General features: G+C 38.1%; 1 protein-coding gene and 1 long non-coding RNA gene across 5 annotated transcripts in view; one reads left to right on the plus strand and one right to left on the minus strand.

Moving 5' to 3' along the window:
- Positions 1-1,483, minus strand: part of LOC130090564 (uncharacterized) — a 44,104-nt gene extending 42,621 nt beyond the window's left edge. Inside the window, exon 1 of the long non-coding RNA XR_008807712.1 lies at positions 1,399-1,483. This is a non-coding gene — a long non-coding RNA (uncharacterized LOC130090564). The remainder of the gene's footprint in view (positions 1-1,398) is intronic.
- Positions 1-17,220, plus strand: part of hnrnpa1b (heterogeneous nuclear ribonucleoprotein A1b) — a 54,449-nt gene that overhangs the window by 19,383 nt on the left and 17,846 nt on the right. The window lies entirely within an intron of this gene.

The following is a 17,220-nucleotide window of genomic DNA, read 5'->3' on the forward strand; positions in this document are numbered from 1 at the left end:
AGAGAGAGAGAGAGAGAGAGAACACAAGTGTGCAGTTGCGAGGGGTTGGGGCGAGTGAACTTCAAAAGCCTACAGCGGATCTGTTTTTGGGTGTGTGGAGGCCATGCTGGCTGCGTCCGGGCCTTCGCTTGCGTTCCTGTGAAAGCGCTCCAGGCCTGAGGCGCAGCCGCAATAACGTCTGACAGTAACATCAAGGCCTCACCTCTCCCATCATAAATCCTCCTGCCCTCATTCTTCTTCTCTCATGCGGTGAGATGCATCTTTGTCCCATAAGGATGATTTATTCAGGAGAAATCTATAAGGTGCACCAGTCGGGGCTCTGCGTACAGGAGGAAGGGGAGAAAACCAGAAACCCCCAAATCTCGCCTTGACACGGCGAAGCCTGCGTGCAATTTCTACAAGCAAACCTAGTTATGATATAATTCATACGATCCATCTCTCAGAATAAAAAAACATATGAATTTCAAAACAACTGCACAGCGTGTGACAAACTACCACTGACTGTAATAAAAAGGAAGTTGACTGTAATAAAAATGAAGTGATCATGCTCAAATTGACACTTGTGCCACCTACAGGCCGAGTTTAAAACTGCGGTACACTGATTTTTCAAATTACTGTAGTAGGTTTTACAAGAACACTTTCAGTCTTTCTACTTCAAAATTACATGTTTACTTCAATGCGTTACTTGCTGTCTCTTTGTAATTAATTGACATTTACTAGAAATTTCAATGTAAAAATTAGATGATAAATAGGTTATAACATGTTTTAACATTGCTTTAACTCATCAAAATAAGTTGGGTTTTTTCATAAGTTATACAAGATTCAGCTAATTTTTTTAATCAGTTTAATGCAATTTCAGTTGAAATGACTTAAACATCCAAGTTGAATGTACTTAATTTTTTACAGTGTGAAAATTGTTTCTGGACCAAATATTTTCTGTGGAAATACCCGAGGAGGGGACCGGAGAGACTTTTAAACATTTTTATAGGCTATACAAGATTATATTTCCCTCGGCTGTGGGACTGTTACACTGTCAAAGAACACCTTGCATTATTATTTATTTTTCAGAGTAAGCTGGTGTTTTCTAGACCAGACCCATCTCAGATCCTCATATCATGCTCTGATGGTCACCTCCAAGCTCGCCAGACCCTGAACCAGCACGACGGCCCTACACACACCTATGATTTACACGGAGGATGTTCATTTGCAGTGTTTTATTGCCAATTGGGATTTTAGCACCATGAAAAATAAGCACAAATGCCAGTGCTGAAAATGTAAATGAATTGCGGTGGTTGCCAGGTAACCAAGCACACTTTCTGAACAGTAAATTATTCATTCAATACGAAGCGAGAGATTACCTGGTAATTAATGTTTAGCTATAAATTTTCTGTTACTTACAGTCTGTGTATATCTGGTGGGGTTTGATGCAGCTGTTCACGTATGAAGCAATGAAATCCAGACCTGTCTGTAAACATTCTGCATACGATCTGTCAGAAATCCACCGTGTGAAGACCGGTTCGACCGGCCTGGTTTGGGAAAATGTCTATGTGAAAACTCAACTGTATTGTAGACAGGTAATTTCAGGGGTAACCTGTGCGTACATGAACTAAATACACCAAAAATACCTAGTAACAGGTTTCAAAAATGTAAATATAAAAATGGGATCTCCTTTAAAGTATAAAAAGCTTTAAATTTATGTCAATTTATATATACATTTTTTTGTGCATATACTTACAACAAATAATACAAGAGTCTGACAAATTTTCATAGTAGCATTTAAATATTATAATTATTATACTTTTTGTGTTGAGGATTGTAGGACAACCTGTGTGTATACAAATTAAATACACCAAAAAATAACTTACAATACCAACATATCTGGCAAAATATTACATATTTGACAGTATTGGTAATTACTTAAGAAAACTAATAATAATAATAATAATAATAAGGGATGTCCTTCAAAGTTTAAGAAGCTTTGTCAATTTTTTTTTTTTTTTTCTTATTTGATTACTATTGTGGGACAACTTGTGCATATAATACATTATAATACCTGCCACAGTATTATAGTTATGACAATTATGCTAATCACTGGAGAAAAAAAAACATTTCTTGCATTTCTGTCAAAATAATATATAGTAATGGTAATTACTGAAGAAAAAATATATAATATGGGATCTCCCTCCAAATATATGAAGCTTTCTGTCAACTTAATAATGCAATAATCAATTTTTTTATGACTGTTGTGGGACAGCCTGCATCTTTACTAACTAAATGCACCAAATCACACCTTATTCTCCTGTAAATAAACCACTTTAAGTTCCAGTTTCTCATTATAACACATACCACTTCTTCTATTCCCCCTACTCACAAAAAAAAAAGAGAGAAGATGAGAAACACCATGACTGGATAGACTCCAGCAAGCTCAAACCACAAGACCATCTTGAATGTCTACAGGAAAACTCTCTGCGGCACAAAGGAAAACAACAGGCCTGATCACTGGGGTCTCAGTTCTGAGAAGCAGAGACTTGGACCTCATATTGTCCAGTTCGATCCAGAATGTCCACCATCTGTAACAGCTGGATGTCAGCCGGTTAAGAGTGAGAACATTTGGAGAGGGTCCATCAAAAACAGGGCCTAAAATTCGGGTTTGAACGAGATTCAAAAATCACAAATTGGGTCCTACTTTGCCAGTGTTATCATGTAGATTGATTAAAGTCATCATCTCGGGATGCCAAGACAACGCACGTAATTCCCAGACAGAGCATCTGGCTGACTGCGAACCTTCAAACCAGCATCAACAAACAAAGCAGACCCCCACCTCCGGGGCAAATGTTCAGCATCTTCCTCACAAAGCCAAACAAACCTGTGGCTTGCAACATTTTGAGAGTAGGTGAGCTATGCTACTTGGTTGGAACAGAAAGAGACGTTTTTTTTAAACTATGGGACATTCGAAAACACACAAGTGCTGAAAACACAGACGCACAGCCAAAGAAAATGATGACTTTGCTGTTCGGCTTCAAAATCCATGATTAGTTAGACTCACCCTAAGCCTCTGCAAATTTGAAGAGGAATGGCATTTTGATCCCCATACACTCCAGTAGGAAAGAGATATGGAAGTAAGAGATTAAAATGACTGGTTATGTCACTGAATATTGTTTCGGCCAGACAAATGTCAAATAATTATTTGTTCTAGAAAATAAAAGGCTCCCATTTTTTTTCACTTAGTAGGCTTACATTAATAATGCCTGAAATTAATTTTGATGTTCTGCACCTTTTATCTGGAATGAGTAAAACATTTTTTTTCAACTATTATAAAAAATATATGAATGAAAATCTTTGAATTTTTACTTTTGAAACCAGGAGTTAACCCATATATTAAATGGCAAGTCATTGCCTTTTGCTGACTTGAATCCAGCACAGTGTCATTTTAGTATCATTGAGATACAATTACAGTTTTATTAATATTTTAAGTTTATGTTTTAGATTTCTGGTTTCCTTTTAATTTTAGTTCATATTAGTTGTATTTATTTATTTTGTGTGTGTGTGTGGGGGGGGGTTAATGGTAATAATCATTTTGCACCTTTTAATCAGCTTCAGATGCGCTTCACACTGATCATAAAGTGCCCTCTGCTGGCCGTTTCAACCGCAACAGAAAAACGGACTATCGCCAGTCATCATTTTTTGCTCTCACAATTTGCTAAAGCTTAAGAATATATTTCGTTTTTTTCCCCATGGAAATGCTGCAATAATGATCTGCTGTGAACTGCCATTAAAGAGAGATTAGTTGAAAGACAGAAGCAAGAAATGTCCTCTGTTTTCTGATGCATTTACACTTTTCTCTATTATAGAAGCATGGAATGGAAATCATGATATGACATTTACCTAACAAACCTTAATTATTTACCATTTCAAAAATGCATAAGCTTCGTTCCTACAGTTATGGTACCAGCTGAAGAGACATTTTCCAAAAAGAACACGTAAAACGTCAATTGTAATTCCGTTTTTAAGGCAAAACTAATCAATTAATCAATCAATCAATCAATCAAATTTTGTAGCCACAACAGCAGGCTACTTTAATGGAAACTATTGTTACTTTGTTAGCATTATCATATTTTTAAGGGACACTTAAATAATGTGTTATATTATTTGAATACACCAAGCTGTTGACACTGAAAACAATCTATCTATATTATACTGGCATACAGAGCTAGTCCTGGTCATTTTTCCATTCCTCAAACTGAGGCAAATGCACAAGATTCAAGTTTTATATATATTTTTTTTAAATAAGCTTGACAGCGCCTACTAGTGGCCGTCATGGTGGATGATCTAATCCACATATCATTATACCATTATTCTTCCCATGCCATTTTTCTCGTGTACTCAAATATTTTTCTTTTAACTGAAACAAAACCTGATCACAGATGCACTATACAAATGGAACAAATGGGGGCAAAAGATCATTAAAAGTTCCAATTGTATAGCCTATTTAATGACAATAAAATGACCTTAATTCTTTTTTTATTTGTAAAATAGGCACTCGTGGTTAATTTAATTTTAACTTTTAGAAATTCCATTTTATGAATATGAATTCTTAACCATTTAATAAAATGGATTTTATAAAGGCCTAATTGTATTACATGACAAGTCAATGATTATTTTACTTACATTATAGATTCAAATAAATACTTGAGTTATTGTGAATAAATCTTGAATAGATGCCAGAATTACTAACATCAAATGAAAATAAGGGCACATTACATCCACTGTGGCTATTTACAGGAGTGAACATGCCCTTAAGTACCCAATCTGTCTTCATTCACAAGCTCATAACTCTGTATAGAGCGCCGTTTGGCCTCTGTCCCACCGGTGCCAACTCTGATATAGTAACAGACGTTTGTCAGAGCTCCAATCACACTGCCAGAGAAGAAAAAAATCTTACTAGTATTTCACATAACATTTTAACAGTTTGTTGAAACCACTCTTCTACAAGTTTAATCTGACCGTGAACACTAGACATTATCTTGAATGCAAGTCCTGCTCAGAAGGCCAGAGGGCAGCAGACACACCAGGAACTAAGAAGGTTTGGGAGATTTCAGGTGGGTTAAAAAAACATTCAGTGGCCCTATAGTTTAATGCTGGGTACACAACAAAAGATTTTTTACATCTTATAAGATTTTCAAAATGTGACAGACCACAAACATGAGGACAAAAAATCCTAGATTTAAGCGTTTTGCTCCTATAGTGTGTGGTGTGCCATGATGTGACAAAGACAGCACACCACACACGAACAGATTTTCAACCAGAGTCTCGACTGTGAACAAAGGAAATCTCACAAAATCTCGCTAGACTTCAGAATAAGCTTGGCGGACGATATGCAGGAAGAAATTGCGATGATAGTGTTTGGAATGATTTTCACAGAAAAACATTCGTGCTGTTGCCACAAATCAACAAGCTGATCCTCCATCTCTGCTGTCCACATCAATTTAACTTTTTGCAACGCCATGACTGCGTTTGTTATGCTTCCGTCTTCCATCATCTCGCTTTCTGATTGGATATTGTTTCGTTTCACGTTATAATCTCCAGAGCGTGCGCACGTTTGTCATCGGGATTCCCCCCACACATCAGGATTTCTGATCGTAAATATTCAACATGTTGAATATTTACAATTCGCGATCGGGGCGGCTCCGACGTTCTTCCGAGCAGGTTTGGACACTCTTAACACACCTCACACCAAGGGAAAATCTGATAAGATAATCTGGAGAACCATCAAGATAATCGGGACATAGCTAGGATTGTCGGAAGGGGGAAAATCGGCCCAAAATCAGCCCAATTATCTTTCGGTGTGTACCCAGCATTAGACACTTAAAGGTATTGTAGGTAGGAATTTTATAAAAAACTTTTTTCCAAATTTGTTTAAACTTTCTATATATATCAATGCATAATTAAAATGTTAGTACTCTGATAAAAAGAGTATAAAAATCGAGTGACTCTAGACCGTTTAATCTGCACTAAACACAGCTCATTATTTCCATCCGGGAGGAAACAAAGGATTTGCTTAGGCGACTGTCACTCTCTCGCAACCATGGCAACCACCCTTTTGCCACACAGGACCTGCCCACTTGCGCGTACCCGTTTGATTTGAGGAATTCAAAAGGCATGGAACCTAGGAATAGCAAAACAATGGCAGAGAAAGACCAATCAAAATTCACATATGCAGTTCGCGAAGGCAAACCAGTCAAAAAAAGGAAGACAGTAACGTTACTAGAAAAGGTAATGAACAAAAAGTCTTTGGATAAACAACGATTTATCTGTCCTCGAGCTGACGATGCGGTACTTGTCTCTGGAGAGTGATTATCAGATAGTCCTCATCAGAGTCAACAATGCTTTCATCATGCAAACTCTTACATGCAGAACACCATATATGTTATGAATCTTACACGAAATTCATCTTCATCACAGTGTAAATGATGGCAATGGAAAAACGTGTATCATGCAACCTGTTTTACAAACCTGCGCACATATTTTAAAAAGCACATAACTATAGAATTCTGAATGAGCATGTGAACGCCGTCAGCGTTAATCACAGGTTCGCGTTTAAAGTTTGATCATTTCGACGGAGGTGAATCAATCAAAGTTAACTTTAGCTGGAAGTAACATTATTCGAGAACCGCTATAACGCCAAAACAATCTGTTACCTTAAATTATATGTTTATCTCTGTAAAGCTGCTTTGAAACAATCCATTGTTAAAAGCGCTATATAAATGAAGATGACTTGACTTGACTTGTTTTTAGCTTTGCCTTATAGATAACTAGCTCGTTAGCGAAACAATAAATATATATTTTAAACTTTACCAATATCAATATGCTAGCTTGATAGTGAGTACAAAAATACATCTTATTTGTTTATCTTCATAATGATAAAGTTAGATTTTTTTTATTACATGTGATTCTGACATGATGTCACTACATGCACTGCGCTCCTTCCTCTCCGCTCGTCTCGGGTAAATAATGCGTCTTCAGCTCAGCGGTCGGAGTCGCGCGTTCATGTGTTTTGGGGGCGTGGCTTTGGAAGGAGCCCAGAAGGGAGGGGGTGGAGTGAATGGAAATAATGAGCTGTCTTTAAAACAGTCGTGAGAGGTCTACAGACACTGGATTTTTATACTTTCTTTTTCAGAGTACTTACATTTTAATTATGCATTGATATTTACAGAAAGTTTAAACAAATTTGGAAAATAGTTTTTTTTATAAAAATCCTACCTACAATACCTTTAATGCACATTTATGAAAGTCATGGAAATTTTGCATTATTAATGTTCGTTTTGGTCATAAATTACAAGAATCATCACTGATCACAATTAAAGGGTTAGTTCACCCAAAAATTAAAATTCTGCCATCATTTACTCACCCTCACCGGTCATTCCAAACCTGTAAAACTTTTGTTCATCTTCGGAACACAAATAAAGATCTTTTTGATAAAATCTGACAGCTACGCAACTGCCACTTTGCCACTCAAACAGTTCATAAAGAGATCATAAAACTAATCTAGCGAATAGAAGCTGTTTAATCCAAATTTTCTAAAGAGACTTGATCACTTTATGATGAATAGATTTATAGGCTTTTATTCACATATAGCCTAAACATTGATCAGCGAACATTAAAAGAAGCTCAACCAAACCTGCTTGACACGCACCTTGGTTCTTGCGAAGCTCAAACGTGCTGCGTAACACGGGAATGAACCTCATTGGTTCTTGCGAAGCTCAAATGTGCTGCATGACAATGAACCTGAGCAAACATGCTTGAGCTTTTACTGTAACTGATGTGTGCGTTGTTCAATATTTATTTATGAATAAAAGCTTAAATTAAATCGGTTCATCATATAAAGCGATAAAGTCACTTCAGAAAATGTGGGTGAACTAACCTTTTAAGTAGGCCTATAGCTAGATGCTACTGACAGTCGTGTTTTTGTAAAAGTAAGGAAAAAGAAATCAGCAAAAAGCATGTTTTGCTTTATATTATTTGACTTGAGTAGCCTACAATTAGTGAAAATAGCGCTGATTGTTAAAAACAACTCGTCCTTAAATGATCACCCTTGCTGTTGTTGTTACACGGTAGAAGTCGGTCTTTATAGGCCTAACGTTACATGTTAATAACAATATCATATTTTAGAAAAAGGATCGTCGCATTATGGGGGCATTTGTCAAACAAAAACTTCGCAAACTTCTTGGACCCCTGTACAAACCGAACTATTGCTCAAGTTCAAACCCTGCAAAACTGCTCAAGTAAATTCTTTCCCACGATACAGCACGTTTAAGAAATGTTTAAAATGATACTCACTCACATAAAGCCACGGAGACTCATCCTTCATGAAAGCGCCATGTTGAGTCACATGATCAGGTGACAACTAGCGTGGGGGTTTAGATTCGTTTCAGTGTGACTCGACTTTTTGAATCGGATCACTAAAAAGAATCTTTTTTTTTTTCGTTTACTTATTTTTTCAGTGGCTCCGTACTTATGTTACACGCATAGGCACATAAAATAAATAGGTTACACCGCCATTGGGTCAGGGTGGCGGCAAGCGAAATCTTTTTTGTGTTATGAGTCATTAAGTAATTTACTCAAACGAGTCGTTATAAGACAGAGTCGATCGAAACGAGTCTTAATGGCATTTGTTAAAATGTGCGTGCATAGGCTACAATATTTTTTCAGGGTGAGTTTATTTTAAAAAGTTTATAAAGACACATAGGCTAACTTAAAGTCTTGGCAACTAAGTAGGCTATTATGTATTGTAGCCTACAAATGTATTTAAAACCCATCTGTAAATATTTAAAACGCCAGCTTGCCCCACCCTGACGTGAAAATACTAACCATGACGAGTTTAAACTTTTGGATGAAATTGTTTGTTTTTAGTCCAGTCATTTTAGGCCAGAATGGGGGTCATCCTTGAACAAATTGCAACAGAATCAAACTCAACTGATTTTGTATCCTCAATATGTCCTGAGTTGTGGTATTTATGCAAATGAGCACATACGTAATTTGATTATATACCGTTTGCCCATGTTAACAAACAATTTAAAAAAACTTGTAATACATTTTTTGTTTGTCTTGATGCAAGTAATCAGCTCAGTAATTTTCATGATGATATCTAAAGGTTAAAAATGTTACCCTAATCCACGTGAGAAAAAGAATGAATAGGCGAATGAATATGCTATATTTGGGTCTTTTTCGAAACTTTCCCCTAATGGGATTCTTTGGGTCTTTTTTTCCCCTTACTCAGGACATATTGAGGATACAATAAACTTTCTGTTTATTTCCAGGCTTAAGTTGTGTTTTTTTCCTCTCAAAGACAAAATCTTATATAGGCCTGTGCCTTGTCCTGCACACAAGGACTCAAACTCCTTACCTAGATTTATGATGAGGAACCCAAAACAGCAGGAGGCTTCAGAGGCATAGTCTAGTGGCCGTCGGGGGCTCCAGCAGGGCAGTAAGTGAACCCAGCAGTGCCACTGTTGTTTCTCTGCTCTCCACTGGCCAGCACAGGAAAGACAAGCTTCTGGTGACCTGGATGTTGCCAAGGTAACACATCTGCCATGCATTTTCACCTAGTTTGGCATTCCATTTAAAAGCATCTTTTGGAGTTCATTTTGAGTTGTTTATGAGGAGACCTAATGTTTGTGCAGCAGACAACATTTTTATTGTAAATACAAAATAAATATAAAAATATCTCATTTAGTCAAGCCCACAGAGCATATAAATGAGTATGAGTATGAGTATAATTGACTATGGCTCTTTCTCACACACATACTATGGCTCTTTAACAAAGACATTTTCCTTTCCATGTGAAGCTAAACGTCAATGCTACAGACAGAATCCTCATCAGAGGAACAGATTCCATTCTGCCTATGTTTCTTTCTCCATGTGTTTGTTAAACATTTGGACCCTGTTCCCTCTCCATGTGATGAGAAGGCTAAAGGAAACCAGGTGCGGACAAGCTGAACTCGAGAGGTCAGGAGTGGAAACATGCAACACAAATTTTTATGCACTGTTTTTACTCAGGATTCCGTCTTCTAAGGATTGCTAATCAAACGCAGCATGTTGAACTGGTCCATAACACTTCGAAGAACCAGCAATGCTCCCAACAAACAAATAGAAACCTTTGTGGAAGATAAATCCTTTGTGGCAAAGCTCTAGCTGTCAAGACAGACAGGACCGGAAGAGAGTAAGAGTGTGATTTGAGGAAGAGCCAGACAGAGATGTCATCTGGTGGAGAGACCATTTGCTCAATCCTCTCATAATTCCTGGATTTCTGCAAGGCCGTTCTGGTTGTATTGCAGAACAAATGGGAAAGACAGGTCTGATGAAGGTTTTTCTATTTATAAAATAATTCAGAATGTTCAGATATTTATATGCTGTACAATTGAATACACAATGCCCATTTATCTCCTCATTTATTTGTACAAATATAAGATATAAAAAAATATATTTTTAAAATCATAAATATATATACACTATATTGCCAAAAGTTTTGGGATGTCTGTCTTTACATGCACATTAACTTTAATGACATCCCATTCTTAATCCGTAGGGGTTTAATATGGAGTTGGCCCACCCTTTACAGCTATAACAGCTTCAGCTCATTTGGGAAGGCTTTTCACAAGGTTTAGGAGTGTGTTTATGGGAATTTTTTACCATTCTTCTAGAAGCGCATTTGTGAGGCCAGGCACTGATGTTGGGTGAGAAGGCCTGGCTCACAGTCTCCGCTCTAATTCATCCCAAAGTTGTTCTATCAGGTTAAGGTCAGGACTCTGTGCAGGCCAGTCAAGTTCCTCCACACCAAACTCGCTCAATCATGCTGGAACAAGAACATCCCCAAACTGTTCCCACAAAGTTGGGAGCATGAAATTGTCCAAAATATCTTGGTATGCTGAAGCATTAGGAGTTCCTTTCACTGGAACTAAGGGGCCAAGCGGCAAGCCCAACCCCTGAAAAACAACCCCACACCATAATCCCCCCTCCACCAAACTTTACACTCAGGCAAGTACCGTTCTCCTGGCAGCCGCCAAACCCAGACTCGTCCTTTAGAAGTTCTGAAGCTCTTTACGCACTGTTCTTGAGCTAATCTGAAGGCCACACGAAGTTTGGAGGTCTGTAGCTGTTGACTCTGCAGAAAGTTGGCGACTTCTGCGCACTGTCGCCTCAGCATGACCCCGCTCTGTGATTTTACGTGGCCTACCACTTCAAGGCTGAGTTGCTGTTGTTCCCAATTGCTTCCACTTTGTTATAATACCACTAACAGTTGACCGTGGAATATTTAGTATGGAAATTCACAAATGGACTTATAGCACAGGTGGCAACCTATCACGGTACCACGCTTGAATTCGCTGAGCTCCTGAGAGCGATCCATTCTTTTACAAATGTTTCTAGAAGCATCTGGAGGCCTAGGTGCTTGATTTTATACAACTGTGGCCATGGAAGTGATTAGAACACATGAATTCAATGATTTGGAGAGGTGTCCCAATACTTTTAGCAATACAGTGTATATCGCGTGTGTGTGTGTATACTCTCTCTCTCTCTCTCTCTATATATATATATATATATATATATAGGCCTAGATAGATATCTAAATATATATACACACATACCAATCATCAACAAATGTTTGTATCCCCTTGTTTCTTAATATATTGGGCATAAAAAACTTGGGCATAATTTTGTAATGTTTTTGAAAGCAGTCTCTTATTCTCACCAAGACTCTATTTTTAAAAGTTGAAAACAGCTTAATAGTTTTGCAGAATCCGTGACCTCATTTGTTTCAGGATTCTTTGATGAATAGAAAGTTCAAAAGAACCGCATTTATTTGAAACAAAAATCTTTTGTTAAAACACTATAAACATCTTTACCATCACTTTTGATCAATCTAATGCGCCTTTGATAAAAACATTTTTTTTAAAGTATTCATTCCTTTAAAAAAAAATGCCACTGACCTCAATTTTGAAATTCCATTAAATCTAAGGCCAAATTGGATCATTTACTTTTTTTTAAAACATTTTTTAGCTCTTACATCAGATTTATGCGTTAAACCAGATCATGTTGTTTATGAAATTATTTTGAGTTTGAGTGCATGAATGCCTGTACTGCATGAAAGCCAGGGGATTTCACAGAGATTCTATAGAGGAATCCCTGTCTCAAAGGTCATTCCTTTCAGTCATTCTCTGACACTTTACGATTGAGATGCATGTGATGAGCCGGCTTTTCCATCAGACAGATGTGCCCGCCGCAGCCCCAGCTGGGTCGTCCTGCACATGGCTGGGTCGTGCTCGCTGTTAGATCACAGGGCCCTCTGTTTTCCAACGCCACCAGATAACACAGGGTCCTCCGGGGATGCCGTAACTCTAGAGGCTCCATTGTGCCATGTCAAGCCGCCTGTGCTCCAGTCTGTGCAGAACAGCGCGCTGTCAGTTAAAATGAGTGGCCGCGGGCCAGCGTCTGAACGTGTCTGTCCTGAATGTGAGTGGATTAGCACTCTCCACACATCCAGCTCAGCCAGGAAACTCAAGAAGACTTTTAAAGCAAAATAGGCGCCGATAAGTCGCCATCATAAATTAGAGGACACATGCTGACCAAAAACAACCCAAGTAATGCATCGTGGTCTTCCTAGCCCAGGGGCATGATGGGATGTTAGAGAGAGGCCAGCAGGTGGGCACTTTTGGCTGACCTTTCATTCTGTAAAGTGTCCTCTCAAGTGAAGAATGTGGCTGTCACAAAAAATGAATATACACATTTTGTGGTTTGTAAAAAAAAAAAAAAAAAAAAATGCTTTTTGCTTGTGAAAGAAGTGTCTTATGCTCTCCAATGCTGCATTTATTTCATCAAACATAGAAAAAATTAGTAATATTGTGAAATATTATTACAGTTTATTCCTGTGATGCAAAGCTGAATTTTCAGCATCATTACTCCAGTCTTCAGTGTCACATGATCCTTCATAAATCATTCTAATATGCTGGTTTGCTGCTCAATTAGTAATAACGGTTCATTTTTTTTTTAAATCTAATAATATTTCAGTATTTTGATCAAATAAAAACAGCTTAGACACTTCTATCAAAAACATTAAAAAAATCTCAATTACTCCAAACTTTTGACCGCTAGTATATAAAAATATATATTTTTTAAATCAAAATGTTAATGAATGTTGATAGTAACTTGTATAGTTACTGACTGATCTACATGCTCAGAATCGATTCAGATAGCAGTGTGCCAACTCAAAGGTGTTTAATTGCTTCACTCCAACACGATGAATACACACAAGTGTGTAATTTCAGAGCAGAACTGAGACGGTTACTGAGATTAACTGTGCCGTTAGTTCCAAGTGCACTGAGATCCGTTTAGGCTTATAAGCATTAAATAACAGTCATCAGAGAAAACCAGGGCAATACTACTAAACGAAAAGCAATTGAAACCAACATATCGAAGTGAATTTGGCCTAGTATGATGAGGCTATATCAGCAGAGTGGTCAATTTTTATGCCAGAGGAGGTCAGCCGCAACACATTTGCAGATGGACGTTACATAAATCATATAAATAAATATATAAAATGTGGATGTGTAATTGCAGGGCTGGTTTAATTCTGGTGTTAGAATAATTCCATGATGTTTAAAAGCTTGAAATAAACATTTCCAGCTAATAACGGCTCGACATTATCTCTTTCATTCTTTCTCTCTCATCTTTAACGTCCCCAGTGAAAATGAATTTACAGTCTAATTACAGAACACGGCAAGCGTAGAAGGGACACAAATCAGCCATCATTAACCAATGACAGAAAACTGCCATTTTGTAATTGAAGTATAGATCTGAATCAATATTTAGAAGTCCCAGCAGGTTACAGAGCGACGCAGGACCGAGTACTGGGATCTTCTTTGTTAATTATACAGAACATAATCTCAAAGAAATGAAACTGCAGGACTGTAAACATGATTTCATTGTATATATATAGGCTACTGTATATATAGCATAGTTGATATAATGCAATTTAGAAAATATCAAATATTGGTCACAACCATGCAGATCATGTACCACAAATCTTAATGAAAGTATTCAAATGAATATTTATGATTTAGATGCCCAGATTTTTATAATTAGAATGTCCTTAAGGGATGTAATATTTCAATACCGAACCTCGTCGTGCAGTGCGCTGTAAATAATACATACAAAGTAATGTAATGATTTGCTCAAAGCTAATTTAAAAAAGCCCATGAATCAGTTCATAGAGCAATACACACTGACATTTACTCTGTGCTCATTCAGCTCCCTGCCTCCAAAAGCTAGAGCACCAGAATCGGGCGTTCATGGAGAGCTTTGCTATTAAACGCAGCTCTAATAGGCTTTCTCGCCACGCTGTATCTTCTTCTTCCTATACCGGATAGCAAACCTCACACTGTCTATGCCGTCCCCTGCCCCACCCTATCTCAGCTTTTACCTCCGGCCTGTTAAAAATGATATCAGCTCGTGGAGGGCGAGCATTAGCATTTGCATTTTATTGGAGGCATGGAGATTTAGAGCAGTGGATACATCAGCTCTGAGCAGACAGAATTAGTTAACAATGCATTATCTGCCTTTTATGGCGGCCATAATTCTCTCACTCCCCCGGCTCGGGGAAGAGATGGGGGTGGAGGAGGACTGTGCTCGCTCCAGGGTGGGGGCTGCTGGGGAGAGGCTGGGCTTTGTTTCTCCAAGCTTTGCTGCGCTTTAAACGCAACTGAGGCCCAAAGAGCATTGCTGCGCCATCAAGATGCACGGCTCGAACAACAACCCAATAGAGGGGCGATAAGTGTCTCGAAAGGCCACGGCTAATGGCGTGACCTTGCGTTCTTAATGATGCCGCACATAATACTGCACTACAATTCAGCAGAATCATGGTGTAATGGCGCTTTTGTGTGCATTTAGGTTTGGAAAGGGATTCGAAAAAGGTCTCATATCGTACTTCTGAGGCCTACAGGACTCTGCTCGCCAAGCGACGGCGCTCGAGTGCACTTTGTGTGTGCGTTAAGGCGGTTTGGATGCTGCAGACTTCCCCTCCCAAACTCCAGCCCTCGGCCACAGCTGTTCAGTGGTCCCCTTGACAGCCATCTATTTGAGCTTATGTGCAGCGAAAACCCATCGGACCACATGCATCCCAGAAATCTTGCACACTGACTCTATTCGCTGCTTGGAGACTTTTTTTTTTTTTGCTTCAGCAAACATATTCAAAGCGTGCACTCTTTCCTTATGGGTAAAAACGTCGCTCATGCAAGCCTCAACGTCCTGCACGTAGTTCAGCATTGTGGGTTTCGCCATGGGGATTATGACTTTAATGGGATAGTTTACCAAAAATGAAAAATTTGACATAATTTACTCACCCTCATGTTGTTCCAAAGTCATGTATGACTTACTTTCTTCAAAAATCGCTTTGTTTCACAAAAGAATGTCATTCAGGTTTGATTACACTCTTATATGGGCTCTTTATGGCATCTATGGTTCCATTAAGAACCTTTAAAATCTATGGAACCTTTACATTTTGCAAAAGGTTCTTTAGATTTTTTTTTTAGTTATTTTAAGAACTGTTCACTGAAAGGTTCAAAAGGGTCTTCTATTGCATCACTCCGAAAAGTCCCTTTTGGAGCCTTTATTTTAAAGAGAGTATAGAAATGTCTTTTTGGTGAACTATACATTTAAACTCACACGCAAAATTTTCTATTTCAACCGTATTTTGTTCCGTCATTAAGGCCCGTTCATAGGCTACTATAACGATGGCGTAAAAAAAAAGTTACATTTAAAAGAATAGCAGAGTGAGTCCACATCACAACTATAATGATACAATATAATGATGAACGATATCGTTGGAATCACTTTCAGAACGATTTTTTTTCCAGCTGATGATGAACGATAAAAATATTGACAGGCAGCCAATCAGAATCCATTCTGCTGTAAAGAGCTCGAGCATTTAAAGCAGCTGACCACGAAACTGCAGCACGCGCTTGTAATAAACATTACTTTATCGTGCGTTGGTGTGGAGGACGATAATATAGATGTCGTTGTAGTTAGCGTCCTTGTTGTGAACGTTTTTTTAAGTGTATTTTTGTCTAATTTTTGTTAATGTGACTTTATTCTATACTTCTCCTTTCCTGATCTGCATTCCTTGAGTCCTGGTGGAGCAGTGCGAGTGTGACAGGCTCAGCTCTCCAGTGTTCCATAAAGCATAAATGCAACCTCTCAGTTATCTGATGAGACTTCTGCTCCCTGGGGCTGAAAATTTACTAGTGACCTCTGCATTCCTTTTCAGAGCTGAACCGCTTCCCCTTTTCCCCTTTGGAAAATTCCACTGCCACTGAGGTAGTCGAGAAAGCGGTATTAAAGGGAGGAGTTCCGGCTCAGACGCTGGATTGTGTGGAGCTGAGGCCATGAAGGAGCTACAAGTCACATTCACAATAGTCAAAATGCCTCAGAGACGGAATACATGAGGAAGAGGCTGAACTGGAAGTATGTTGAGGCTAAAATCTGCAGGGCAGGGCTAGTGCCTGTGCAACAGCATACCGTCATCAGAAAGATATGGACAAATGTAGACTAAGGCATTCAAACATGGGGAAGTTGCATGCAACTGAGTGAACATTACTGAAATTGGCATTAAACTGCTTCAAGACTAGGTCAAAATAGTGAAAAGTAGATATATGAGCTCTCAAATCAATGAGCAATGAATTATGAGTTATATATGAATATGCATTTATACGCCAAATATTTCACTTTGAATTAGGATAAAAAGCTTCTTTTTTTTATCAATTGATAAAATTATTATTATTTTTACAATACTTAGTAGAAACCATAGAGGTAGAAACAAACAGGCAAGAGTTGCTCCATTATGACATCTGCTGGTACACATCAGCACTGCTTTTCAGGTCAAACTTATCACTGCACTGCAATTACAACTGTACTAAATAGGATTTTGCATCTCTCAATTTAAAGATTGTTTCAAATTTAGTTTTTCTAACATTGCATAGAGTGAAACTGGCATAATCTCAGCACTACAATGAATTTATTTAGTATGACTGGAGTCAAAAAAGCCAGAGTTGAGGGTTTCCAAAAACATTAAACTGTTAGTGTTGAAAACTTGATTTACTACAATTTGGTACAGGACATTTAAAAAAAAAAAGGCTGTGCACATAACATAGCAAGACATCTATTGTTGCACAT

The sequence above is a fragment of the Rhinichthys klamathensis genome, unplaced genomic scaffold (assembly GCF_029890125.1).
Source record: "Rhinichthys klamathensis goyatoka isolate OS25496 unplaced genomic scaffold, OSU_Roscu_1.1 h1tg000147l_1, whole genome shotgun sequence".
Taxonomy (NCBI): Eukaryota; Metazoa; Chordata; class Actinopteri; order Cypriniformes; family Leuciscidae; genus Rhinichthys; species Rhinichthys klamathensis.